This window comes from Vipera ursinii (assembly GCF_947247035.1).
Source record: "Vipera ursinii genome assembly, chromosome: 10".
In the NCBI taxonomy this organism is placed as follows: Eukaryota; Metazoa; Chordata; class Lepidosauria; order Squamata; family Viperidae; genus Vipera; species Vipera ursinii.
In genome coordinates this window covers 16530984-16543734 of record NC_139520.1, presented here as the reverse complement: position 1 = coordinate 16543734, position 12751 = coordinate 16530984, and positions in this window count along the sequence as shown.

Sequence of the window (12751 nt, the reverse complement as noted above, 5' to 3'; positions counted from 1 at the left end):
ATAGGGGTCAAGATACGAAGCTGGGTATGATACTGATGATCCCACCCCATTGGGTGACCTCACCTAGTAGCCTCTTAGATGTTGAACAATAGTAGAGAGAACCTCAAGCTTTGCGAGACCCTTCAAAGCAAGGCACTTGGCTGGACTTCTCCCTGTTTACCAACACTGAAATGGCCTTGGAGAAAGGGGGGGGAGGAGGAGGACAACCACTATAAAGCAGTGCCCCCCACTGCTGGATCATCCCTGGGGGTGATCCAGAAGGCTGTCATGACTGATGATGTGGATAATGAAGGAGGACCAAGAGCATCTCATCACCTTTATCCTGGTCCTGGCAAACATCATTGACAAACATATAAGGAATGGCCGCTGGAATTGGGTATGTCTAGTTTAATGAAGAGAAGGATGAGGGGGTGACATGATAGCAGCGCTCCAGTATCTCAGGGGCTGCCCCAAAGAAGAGGGAGTCAAGCTATTCTCCAAAGCACCTGAAGGCAGGACAAGAAGCAACAGATGGAAACTAATCAAGGAGAGAAGCAACCTAGAACTAAGGAAAAATTTCCTGACAGTTAGAACAATTAATCAGAGGAACAACCTGCCTCAAGAAGTTGTGAATGCTCCAACACTGGAAGTTTTTAAGAAGAGACTGGACAGCCATTTGTCTGAAATGGTATAGGGTTTCCTGCCTATACCAAGGGGTTGAACTAGAAGACCTCCATGTCTCTTCCAACTCTGTTGTTGTTATGTTGTTGTTATTTGCAACCAATGCTATCACAGTGCTGTATCCAACCCTAAATCTAGCTGAAAGAGGTCCAAATAACCCACTTCTTCCAGGTCCACATGGAGTTGTTGCATTGCCGACAGTTGTTTTATTGATAGAGTCCTCAATTTCCATTATTTTAGGCCCACGCAACCATTCATCCCCGCAACGATGCCAAGCTGACCAAATGCTTGCCATGAAAAGTCACAGTTGTAGGTCTGCCCCTTTATACTTGGACTGCAACATGGCGTACAAGTGTCTTGTGTGGATGGAGTTTGTTGTAACTGTCTTTGTTCCTTGCCTCCTCTGCGGATGCCTGCACCATTACACGATTGCTTTCCATCGGATTAGAAAGAGTAAAGAATAAACACTTAACACTGGAATATTGGGAATTATAACCCATTATAAGAAAAATAGGTGACATGGTAGTATTTGTCTTTAAGGCACCCAGGTGCACCAAAGTAAATTTGCAAAAAGATTCTGCTAAACACTGTCACTTCAGCTAGGTTTAGGAAGCCAGCTCTCTTGGTATAGACATTCATTAATTAAACATAATATTAGTTTACATAATCTCTTTCTAAACATATTATCTTCAAGCTGCCCCAAAGCTGTCACTTCCATTTAACTCCTAAGGAGCACTTAGCAAAAATATTGAAGAGAACTTTGGGGAGAGCAGGAGGACCCGAAGCTTTCACAAAAGTGTTGGACCAAATCTCACAATCTGACAATGCAAATGAAATGAATCAATAGCTCAGTCTGGCAAGATTTTATATGTATATAAATCATATATATATATATATAAAAGGTAAAGGTTCCCCCGCACATGTGTGCTAGTAGTTTCTGACTCTAGGGGCCGGTGCTCATCTCCGTTTCAAAGCCGAAGAGCCAGCGCTTGTCCGAGGACGTCTCCGTGGTCATGTGGCCGGCATGACTAGATGCCAAAGGCGCACGGAATGCTGTTACCTTCCCACCGTAGCGGTCCCTATTTTTCTACTTGCATTTTTACGTGCTTTCGAACTGCTAGGTTGGCAGAAGCTGGGACAAGTAACAGGCGCTCGCTCTATATATATATATGTCATTCAGGTTTTTTCCCACGTAGAATTGGAGGTATCAGGGCAACGTTTCGACGAAATCTCATCCATCATCCTCAGGCTGTTGACTTCAGCTTCATTCTTCTGGGAGAAGTGTGTGATAGTGGCTGTTTTTTCTTCTTCTTTTTTTGTGTATACACACACACACACACACACACACACACAAAGCCACTGTTGGCTCTGGCATTTCTGTGTTAAGTCGGTACAGTTGGAAAGCAAGACCCATTTTATGATCATTTCGCTGTGGTTAAGTGACTCACATGGTTGTTAAGTGAACTCAGCTTGTCCAATGGATGTTGTGTATTGGAAACCGGCTGGGAAGATGGTCAACCACAATTGTGTGATTGTGGGATGCCACAACTGATTGTAAATGTGAACTGGTTGTCAAGCAGCCAAGTTGTGATCATGTAACTGTAGGAATAGTGCAACAGGCATAAGCGAGAGGAGAGGTCATCAATCCCTTTTTCCCAAGGCCGTCATAATTTTGAACCACTGTTAAAAGAATGGTCATAAGCTGGAGAGTACTTATACTTTCGGTGTGAATGTTCTCATTCAACCACACAATCTCTCCTTTCCATTGCAGGCCTAAGGGATATGATTTAATTTAATTTAATTTAATTTAATAACATTTATATACCGCCCTTCTCCCTGAGGACTCAGGGCGGTTCACAGGGCAGAATAAAATAACCAATACAAACATTAAAAACAGATTAAACAATTGCCCTAGTTAAAAACAATATGATACAACGCTAAAAACCCCCAGAAAAATTAAAAACAAAAAATAAAACAACCCCAACACTCCCCCTCAGGCTAGGCCGGCTTGTACAAACAAAAATGTCTTGAGATCGCGGCGAAAGGAGCGAAGATCGGGCGCCATCCGGAGCTCTACCGGTAGCTGATTCCACAGCTCCGGAGCGCCCACAGAGAAGGATCTCCCCCTGGGGGCCACCAATCGACATTCTCTGATCGGTGGCACCCTGAGGAGGCCCTCTCTGTGGGAACGCACAGGGCGCAGGGAGCTTGATGCCGGCAGCAGATGTTCCCTGAGGTACTCCGGCCCCATGCCATGGAGTGCTTTGAATACCGTTACCAGTACCTTGAATCTCACCCGGAAGACAACTGGCAACCAATGCAGCTCACGGAGCAGAGGTGTAACGTGGGAGTATCGGGAGACTCCCAACACCACTCTCGCGGCTGCATTCTGTACCAGTTGGAGCTTCCGAGTGGTCCTCAAGGGCAACCCCATGTAGAGAGCGTTGCAGTAGTCCAGACGAGAGGACACGAGCGCATGAGTGACCGTGCACAGATCATCCCGGCTAAGATAGGGCCGCAACTGACGCACCAGGCGAACCTGTGCAAAGGCCCCCCTAGTCACGGCTCCTATATGATCTTCCAAGGTGAGCCGTGAATCTAGGAGGACCCCCAAGTTGCGAGCCCTATCTACGGGGGGTAATAATTCACCCCCCATAGTTAGAGGTGGAATGTCCGAATAAACCCGGGATGAAGATATGCAAAGCCACTCAGTCTTGTCGGGGTTGAGCTGGAGTCTGTTCCTCCCCATCCAGACCCGAACCGCCTCCAGGCAACGGGACATCACGTCGAGGGCATCACTGGGGTGGTTTGGGGTCGAAAAGAAAAGTTGGGTATCATCAGCGTACTGATGATACCCAACTCCAAAGCCACGAATGATCTCACCCAGCGGCTTCATATAGATGTTGAACAGGAGAGGCGAGAGGACCGACCCCTGAGGAACTCCACAAATGAGAGACCTCGCGGTCGACCTCTGCCCCCCTGCCAACACCGACTGCGAACGTCCCAAGAGATAGGAGGAGAACCACCGTAAAACTGTGCCTCCCACTCCCAATCCCCTGAGACGCCGCAGCAAGATACCATGGTCGATGGTATCGAAAGCCGCCGAGAGGTCTAATAGGACTAGGACAGAGGAATGCCCCCTGTCCCGAGCCCTCCAGAGATCATTCACCAGCGCGACCAATGCCGTCTCCGTGCTGTGCCCGGGCCTGAAACCCGATTGGTACGGGTCTAGATAATCCGCTTCATCCAGGACCAGAGGGAGCTGATGCGCCACCACACTCTCAACAACCTTCGCAAGAAAGCGAAGGTTGGAGACAGGACGAAAGTTATTCAATACAGCAGGGTCCAGGGCAGGCTTCTTGAGGAGAGGCCTCACCACCGCCTCCTTCAAGACGGCGGGGAAGATACCCTCACTCAAAGAAGCCGATATAACTGCCTGGAACCAGCTGCGTGTCCTCTCCCGGGCTGCATAAACCAGCCAGGAAGGGCACGGGTCCAATAAACATGTGGTGGTGCTCAGCCTCCCCATGATCCTGTCCACTTCCTCCGGAGTCACAGAATCAAACTCCTCCCAGATGATATCGACAAGACCACCCGTGTCCTGATCGTCAGACTCTGCCCAGTCAGAGTCCAGACCGGTCCGAATCCGAGCGATTTTGTCCGACAGATGTTGGTTAAACTCCTCGGCACGGCCCTGCAAGGGATCCTCCCTCACCTCCTGATTTAGGAGGGAGCGAGTCACCCTAAACAGGGCGGCCGGGCGATTATCTGCGGACGCGATAAGGGTGGCGAAGTGGTTAGACCTCGCCTCCCTTATCGCAGCGAGATAAGACCTAATGTAGGCTCTTAGTCGCAATCGGTCGGATTCGGATCGGCTGGACCTCCAACCGCTCTCTAGGCCCCGTCTCCGACGCTTCATCTCCCGAAGCTCCGCAGAGAACCATGGAGCTCGACGGGATCTGCACCGGGTCAGGGGCCGCAGGGGTACAACTCGATCAAGAGCCTCAGTGGCCGTCCTTTCCCAGGCTTCCACTAAGGCATCTGCCGAGCTGTGAGCAAGGGAGGCAGGTGGGGACCCCAGAGCTGTCTGGAACCTCTGGGGATCCATTAAGCGTCTGGGGCGGTACCATTTAATTGGTTCCAAACACCCACGGCGGGGGGTGGCAAAACGGAAGACCAGTCGCAGGAGATGATGATCGGTCCATGACAGGGGCATAATAATTGGAGAGCCCCCACCAAGATCATCTAACCACTGTCCAGATAAAAAAACTAGGTCAAGGGTGTGGCCTCCCTCATGAGTCGGTCCCGAAATTACCTGCGTCAGGTCCATGGCCGTCATGGAAGCCATGAACTCCCGGGCCAACTCAGATGATCCTCCCAGCGATGGTAGGTTGAAATCCCCCAAAACTATAAGTTTCGGGAACTCAACCACCAGCGCAGAGAGGACATCGAGCAGCTCAGGCAGGGCTGCTGCTGCATGACTAGGCGAAAGGTACACCAGCAGCAAGCCCAACTGCGCACCAGGGCCGCATCTCAAAAAGAGAGACTCACACCCGACTATCTGAGGAACAGTGGCCTCCCGCGGACACAAGGTCTCCCTCACAACAACAGCCACACCCCCACCCCTACCCTGAGCCCGAGGCCGGTGCAGCACCCGGAAACCTGGTGGGCAAAGATCAACCAGAGGAATCCCGCCCTCTGGGCCCAACCAAGTCTCCGTGATGCACGCCAGGTCCGCCTGCTCACCCTCGACCAGCTCACGAACGAGAGGAGCCTTATTAGCGACGGACCTGGCGTTCAAATACACCAGCCGGAGCTCAGGGGGCTGCACACCCTCACTCCCGGGACCTTGGGGTAGAGCCAGAGGGTCGGAGTGCCTCACCGCTTGTAAGTAGCGGAGAGGCCTTCCCTGAGATCGATACGGCCCTCTGCTCCTCCATCTGCTGCCATTCCCTGATGTCGTGGGAATAGGTAGCCCCACGACCAGCCCTGGAGCCCCGGAGGTGACCGACCCCCGCTCCTCCCCCCAGCGATCTCCATCGGCCCTAGCCAGAACAGCGGTAGTTGGATAGCCCCCCTTATCCAAACAACCAAAAGAACCCTCCCGCTTCCCTAACCCCCTAAAAAATTTTGAAAGAAAAATAATCAGGGGCCTCTTATTAGGTCTACGACGAAGGCCCCTACCCGTGCCCAGCCAACTCTCAGGGTCCCAATAAATGGGCCCTTCCTCGAGGTTATAATCGGCTGGCAAGGCGGGTCGCACCCAGGAGGGGGGAGCACCCCTGAGGGCGCATAAGTCCGTGGACGAATATTTAAAGGAAGGCATAAATAGCAGTCCGAATCGTAGGCAGTCCATAGATGATAATCCATGAGGAGGATCTATTCGGAGAGGGAGTCCCAGGCCTCCGTCCAGCCGCTGCCACTCAGCTGGATAAGCCCCCCGGGCAGGCCTACCACCGTCCTCTCACTACGGTTACAGAGCCAATTCTCGGGGGGGGGATGGAAGTCTGGAGCAACCCCACTGGGTATGGCCTGCCCCATAGAGCTCTCACCTCTAGGGGCAGGAGATGTAAATTCGGCCATCCTCTCACAATGGCCCATACCCAGAATTCTCTGTCCTTTGGGGTATAAGGGGCAATGCGCAGTCGATTGTAAAAAACAAAAACAAACCATCATAGTCAATTCTGATGACAGCCAAGACCCCCGTTGTCTCGTCATTCCCAGAGGTTGTAACTGACCACCAGTCCATAGGCCCTCAGTTTGATAATTATTGGGGCCTTCCAGACTGTGGTCAACAAAGATTGGCTCCCCCAGGTCCATTAAATTCCCTGCCGATCTTCCAAAGTCCTTCAAAATGGCCCGAGTCCACAAGGCCCCACTGGGCTCCACCGGGATCAACCGGCTAGCCCAGGAACCTTCAGGGCCATCAGAAGCAGTGGGGGTGCCAACCCATCTGGGATATGCAAAACCAACCGGGGGGCCGGCAAACCGGGCATAACACCATCGCTGAGTCATCGAAGCCGCTGCCGCTGAGCCACTATGGACACATGATTCAAGTAAACATTTATCTTATGAAATCATTGACTGTGTGAACATTTCTAATTTGTTTTGGATTGGAGAAGGCAACAGTCTGTGATATAATATGTTCGCTCCTTCGCATTAAATAATTCCTTAGGATAAATAGACTAAACCTTCACCCATTATCCCTTTATACGTGAACCATAGATAATTGTAACATTCCCTTCCCATATATTTCACAGTTGCCTGGAACTTTTTATGCAACTCAGTGTTAAATCAATGTGCTAGAAATTCATCCTTATACCATCATCTTTTATAAAAAAAAATAATTTGTCCACCGATCACTGTCCATCTCCAGTTCATCTCAAGTTTTGGAAATGCTATCTATTCTTTACTAGAATAACGCTATCTTTCTTCCTTTTCTTTCATTATCTTTTTGTGTGTGTATATATACACACAAAATTTGTCATTCCTGCGTAGTGTTTTATCAATGGGCAGGAACATCTCACCAAAACATCACCCAAAACAAATCCCCTTGCAATCAATGCTAAAGCATCTCAAGATGGTTTTGCCGCAGCGTTTCATTCCTGCCCTTGCTTCAAGAGAACAAACAGCGAATAATATTTAGAAACATAGAAAAACTGAAGGCGGAAAAAAAGATCTAGTGGTCTGCTCTTTGAGATTTTTGTTATTATTATTGTTAATCTTCAGTTCGATTCACAGTCTGGGACTGGTAAAAACTTAACACTTCAGATCCTAACCAAAGACCTAAGAGCTGTTAAGGTAGCTTTTGAGTATATAAAAGGTAGTCGTTTCCGACTGTAGGGGCCGATGCTCATCTCCGTTTCAAAGCCAAAGAGCCAGCGCTTGTCCGAGGACGTCTCCGTGGTCATGTGGCCAGCATGACTAGACGCCAAAGGCGCACGGAACGCTGTTACCTTCCCACCGGAGTGGTCCCTATTTATCTACTTGCATTTTTACGTGCTTTCGAACTGCTAGGTTGGCAGAAGCTGGGACGAGTAACAGGCGCTCACTCTGCTACGCGGCACTCCGGGATTTGACCCGCCAAACTGCCGACCTTCTGATCGACAAGCTCAGCGTCCTCAAAAGTCCTTTTTTGGATTTTCTTGGGTTTTTTTTGAAGACGTTTTGCTTCTCATCCAAGAAGCTTCTTCAGCTCTGACTGGATGGTGGGGAGTGGATGGTGGGTCAGAGCTGAAGAAGCTTCTTGGATGAGAAGCAAAACGTCTTCAAAGAAAAGCAAGAAAGTCCAGTTGCCTCGTGGAAAAAAGGCACCTTTGGGACAACTATGACCCGGATGACTGAGAATCTCCATAGACATCTACTATATATTTATTTATTTTATTATTTTATTAGTTGAATTTATATACTGCCCTATTCCCGAAGGACTCAGGGTGGTTCACCGGGCAGTTAAAACAGCAGAAAAAGAGAATAAAATGGAATTAAATTAGTACAAGCCCACAATTCGTAATAACAATAAAATTAAAATGTTAAAATTAATTTAATAGAATTTAATATGATTTAATTAAAATACTTTCAAATTTAAAATCCCTCAGTTCAGGCCAGACAATTCGAACAACCAGGTTTTTAAGTCCCGGTGAAACGAGCGAAGGTCGGGGGCAGTCCGAAGCTCCATCGGCAGTTCGTTCCAAAGGGCGGGCGCACTCAAAGAGAACGCCCTCCCCCGGGAATCACCCGCCGGCAATCTCTAACCGGTGGAATCCTAAAGGAGGCCCTCCCTGTGGGCGTGCACAGGACGATGGGAAGCTGATGCTGGTAGCAGGTGCTCCCTAAGGTAATCCGGACCCATGCCATATAGGCAGTTCTGAGTAGGGTGTTGTTTTTTTTTGCAAAGTCAGAATGTTCAGGTGTAATAGGTTCAACATTACCCCGCATCTAGGCAGCCCTTTGGCTATTGCTCCAAGAGCTCCTACTACTATTGCAAATCACGCTATTTTGTTTATTTTTTTCCCTCTAGCTGTTTCTCTTCAATTCGTGCATCAGCTGGTATTGCAATATCAATGAACCAGACTTTTTTTTCCTTTTCATTTTTCCACAATAGTGATGCCAGGCATGTTGTGCGCCAGATGTCTGTCTGTCTGGATCCAAAAGTCTCGCTGGATCTTGACTTGCTCATTTTCAAGAACTTGGTCAATTTGGCGTTCCCATATAATTTTGGTGGCGTTCGAACCCAAACGTCTGGCAAAGCTTCCAATGTGTGATTTTGTACGATTTAAATTTTTTATTTCAGACGATGGGACCTGTGCTTATCCCGAATAACAGGAAAAGAACCTAATAACAGAGATCCTCTTAGCCATAATATTAATGTCTTTATCATGCAGTGGAAAGGAGACAGAGGCTGACTTACAAATTACTCCTCATACTCCCCTGCCCTGGAGTCATCTCTCCCCTTTGAGGAACTCGATGCTGATGCAGACAGAGGAGTATAAATAAATAAATAAATAAATAAATAAATAAATAAATAAATAAATAAATATAAAAGAAACTCAGGGTAGGTGGGAGAAAGAGTCCTCCCTTTGATCATCCCTTTCTCCTGTCTCCTGCAGTGACACACAGCATGCCGGCTGGCATGGTCAAAATTGTAATCCTGGATGCGCAATTGATGAGTAGATTGAACAGCAATAACTCAAGCTTATTAAATCTACCAAAGAGAGTCCATGGGGGGGAGCCCCCCCGCCGCAGAGGAAATGGGGCATCCTAATGGTTACAGCTAAAGGAGGAAGTGGGAGTGGAGGGGACGATGAGGAGGGAGGTTGGACCACCCCAGAGCAGAATTGTAGTGTTTTATGTTGAAGGCTGAAGCGGTAGAATTTGGCTTGACAGGGGGAATAATTTAACGTGCAAACTTCAGTTGTTGGTCTGTCTTTTTCAGGTGGGTTGTCTTCCTGACTTGTTTTTTTTTTTAAGCAGAAGGAGAATAGAGATACCCAGGGTGTCATCTAAATTAAGCAACAACTGGGTTGTGGTGTACACTCCATCGTTTTAGCATCTTCCTGCCTTTCTGTCCACCCCTGGATTTTCTCATCAACTTCCCACTGGCCTGTCCACCCCTCCATCTTCTCAGCGTCTTCTTACCTCTTTCACTGATCCTCTAGTTGGCCTGCCCCTCAACTTCTCATGTCGTGCCTTCCTTCATGTTTTTCAGTGTTTGCCTCCTGCTGCAGTTTTTTGATTTTTTTTGCTGGCCCATCCTGATGATCTTCTCAGGATCTTCTTCCAACTGCAGCTTAACCTCCCATCCATCCTCCCATCTTATAATAATAATACCAATAACAGAGTTGGAAGGGATCTTGGAGGTCTTCTAGTCCAACCCCCTGCTCAGGCAGGAAAACCCACACCATTTCAGACAAATGCTTGCCCAGTCTCTTCTTAAAAACTCCTGGTGTTGGAGCATTCACTGCTTCTGGAGGCAGGTTGTTCCATTGGTTAATTGTTCTCACTGTCAGGAAATTTCTGCTTAGTTCTAGGTTGCTTCTCTCTTTGATTAGTTATATATTTTTAGTTATACCTTTTATTCATTTTAGTACAGAATGAGGAAATATGGGATTTAACTTTGGAAATGAAACCCCTCCCCCCAATAACTGGTTCCTGTGAAACACGTTGAACCAGCTAGATTGTATCTCTGGTGACACCTTTTTTAAAAAAAATCAATTAGGGAAAATCAATAGTAAAAGCATTGACTAAGTCAAAGGAATAGACATCTTTTAAAGTGATCAATCATCTTCTCCTTAATAGGTGGTGAGTTGAAACGGATTGTGTTTCCCTAGAGTAAAATAGCTCTTCTAGGCTACTTTGGTTATTTACATTAACTTGAGTTTCTCCTGCCAGGTTGTCTGGGGAATTTATCATACTTAGGCTGAGGAGGTGCATTAAAAGGTTTGGAAATGCTGACACTGACTGAACCCAATAAATCCTTTTTAGTAAGACTTCTATGTACTTGATCTGGTTATAAAGATACATACGGCTAGTCCTCAACTTACGGCTGTAACAGCCTGGAATTACTGTGGTAAGCTGAGGCACCCAAATGACCTTGCTACCTTTTTCGCAGTGCTTATTAAGCGAACGCTGCAGTCGGTAAGCCAATGTGGTGGCCATTAAGCAAATACTGGGGTTGTTAAATGAACCATTGCATGGGTGTCTTTGGATGGACAGTGGCAAAAAATTTTTTTTTGCTGGAAACCAGCAACAAATAACATTGCAAATTGTGGTTCTGTGACCATGGAACATCACGACTGATTGTGAAGCTGACTTGTGGTCATGTGACTGCAAGGGCATGGCCTTTTATGACTCCTCAGGGTGTTTTACAGGCCATAAAGCACCAGTTCTGTGGCCATCATAACTTCAAATAATCATAATATGACTGATCCTTAAGAGAAGACTGCATTTCCATCGACAGCTTTTTCACCACACCAATTCACTAGACCCCGTAATCAAAGAGGTGGCTACTTTGGAAAGACTTGATGAATCAGAAACAAAGGATGAATCTCCCATTGCCAGATGGTCACTGACTGGCATCAAAACTCCTATTTTACAATGGCCTCCTATTACTACAGAGCCAAATAATCACTGGAAGAGGCTGGTTCTCTCTGCCCGTGGAGTTGCTATGTCATTGTTGGCATGGATGCAGTAATAGCTCACTCTCCGGCATCTCTGTCATTTTGGGCTCTCGTTTCCTGCCAAGAAAGATGCCGCTCAGTTGCTTCTCTCTCACTTTATTAATTAATTATAGAACATATATCAAGTCGCCTGCCTTTCTGTTCATAAAGAACATGACAGGGAGCTCACAGTTAGAACAATGCATCCAGATGTAAACTAAATCTGGAGCTCACAGACATACACAAGGATGCCCATGCAGGAAAATCCAGCATAAATATTGCAGTGGAAAAAATAAATCCTGTAACAAATATGTATTTATTTATTGCAGTGTTCTCTCTCTCTCTCTCTCTCTCTCTCTCTCTCTCTCTCTCTCTCTCTCTCTCTCTCTCTCTCTCTCTCTCTGTGTGTGTGTGTGTGTGTGTGTGTGTGTCTTTTCAGGAGTGGAGTGACTTTTGAGCAAAAATAGATACATAAATAAATACCTCAATACCTAACATTTCCGTGGCTAAGTGAGATATTTGTTACAGTAAGTGAGTTTTGCTCCATTTTACGACCTTCCTTGCCACATTTGTTAAGTGAATCATGGCAGTTGTGGAGTTAGTAACCCGGTTGATAAGTGAATCTGGCTTCCTCATTGACTTTGCTTATCAGACGGTCACAAAAGGTGATCTAAGACACTGCAACCATCATAAATATGAACCAGTTGCCAAGTGTGCGAATTTTGTTCACGTGATCCTGTGGGGATGCTGCAACGGTCATAAGTGTGAAAAAACAGCCCTAAGTCACTTTTTCTAGTGCCACTGTAACTTTGTTGTTGTTGTTGTTAGTTGCGAAGTTGTGTCCGACCCATCGCGACCCCATGGACAACGTTCCTCCAGGCCTTCCTGTCCTCTACCATCTTCTGGAGTCCCTGTAGGCTCATGCTTACTGCTTCAGTGACTCCATCCAGCAACCTCCTTCTCTGTCATCTCCTTCTTCTCTTGCCCTCAACCTTTCCCAGCATTAGGCTCTTCTCCAGTGAGTCCTTCCTTCTCATTAGGTGGCCAAAGTATTTGAGCTTCCACTTCAGGATCTGGCCTTCTCAAGAGCAGTCAGGGTTGATCTCCTCTAGGACTGACCGGTTTGATGGCCTTGCAGTCCAAGGGACTCGCAGGAGTCTTCTCCAGCACCAGAGTTCAAAGGCCTCCATTCTTTGGCGCTCATCTGTAACTTTGAGCAGTCACTAAATGGACTGTTGTTAAGTTGAGGACTATCTGGGATTGCAAAGAAAGATGTGCCTAATAACCATGATTTTAAAGACTGAAATTCCAGGATGCTCCCTATCAAGACCCCTTGTGGCGCAGTGGTTAGAATGCAGTACTGCAGGCTACTTCTGTTGACTGCCGGCTGCCAGCAGTTTAGCAGTTTGAGTCTCACCGGCTCAAGGTTGACTCAG